This window comes from Microtus oregoni, unplaced genomic scaffold (genome assembly GCF_018167655.1).
Source record: "Microtus oregoni isolate MIOR12 unplaced genomic scaffold, Mior012 000002F_ref0000024, whole genome shotgun sequence".
In the NCBI taxonomy this organism is placed as follows: Eukaryota; Metazoa; Chordata; class Mammalia; order Rodentia; family Cricetidae; genus Microtus; species Microtus oregoni.
This window is the reverse complement of record NW_024543061.1, coordinates 32,101,650-32,102,915: the sequence shown is the minus strand read 5'-3', so window position 1 is coordinate 32,102,915 and position 1,266 is coordinate 32,101,650.

Below are 1,266 nucleotides of genomic sequence, written 5' to 3'. Positions count from 1 at the left end.
TGGGAGGAGAAAGGGAGGGATTGTGGGAAGGGGGGCTGTTGTAGGGAGGCTTCTTGTTTGTTCCTGGCCACTTAGCCCCGAAATAATCACACAGAAATTAAATCACTGCTTGGCCCATTAGCTCTGGCTTCTTATTGGCTAACTCTTACATATTAATTTAACCCATTTCTATTAACCTGTATATTATCATGTGGCTGTGGCTTACCTGGAAAAGTTCCGGTGTCTATCTCCAGTGGGATAACCTGGCTTCTTTCTGACTCTGCCTCCTTTCTCCCAAAATTCAGTTTAATTTTCCCTGCCTACCTCTATTCCCTGCGCAGGCCCAAGAAAGTTTCTTTATTAACCAATGGTATTCACAGCATACAGAGGGGAATCCCATATCAGGGGGCTGAACATGGGGTTGAGGAGGAGTTCTTGGAAGACATCAGGACCTTGCTCAGGGGAGGTTCTCAGCAGGAGCTGAGGCACTAAAGGAAAAAGAGATATTGGAAGTAGCACTTGGGCCAAGGATGGGCCAACGACTCAGGCTGGGCTCTGGGGAAAAGCAGATACACAGAGGTGGCAGCAGAAGCAGCCCCCTGAGGGGACCTGGTCAGTGAGAAAGAGGAGGAGTATACAGGAGAGAGACTAGGGTGGGGCCCCAGGGTTGGCTGCATGGAGAACTGTACAGTAGGGCAGTGCTGGAGCCTGCTGGGGAGTCTGAGCAAGGGACAAGCCCCACGTGAGACTGTGAACCATATGGGTCTTGGCAGGTAAAGAAAGAGGACGGCAAGGCAGGATGGAGTAGCCTAAAAAGAATCAGAGGATACAAACCAGCTGGGCAAGGCAGGGGAGTCAGGCCACAGAGGGCGTGCAATCAGCCTTTCTGAGACCCCCTCCCATACTCTTCTGCCTCTCAGTTCACATAGAGGGCAGAGTGGGGTTGGGCTGGGACCAATTAGTTACCACTTACAGCAACAGGGCTGCAGGGTTGTTCAGCAGAGAGAAGCCACTAGGGGGCAGGTTAACAGAGATCTGGTCTACAGGAAGTGGGAGTAGAGGATAGTTTATTTCTTAGTATTACCTGGATCTATATCTCAGACTCTGTTCCATCCCTCTTATTCCCCAACTCAGCCCCCGTTAGCCACTCTCATTGGCTGTCCTGGAACAGATGCCTGACCACTCCCATTCAGTGCACTAGTGGGCTTTGGCCTCTCAGTTCCAAAGAGTGGTCTTTCCTGCTGTCCCACCCCATCACACAGATGTAGCCCAGGTCAGCCAGACTCC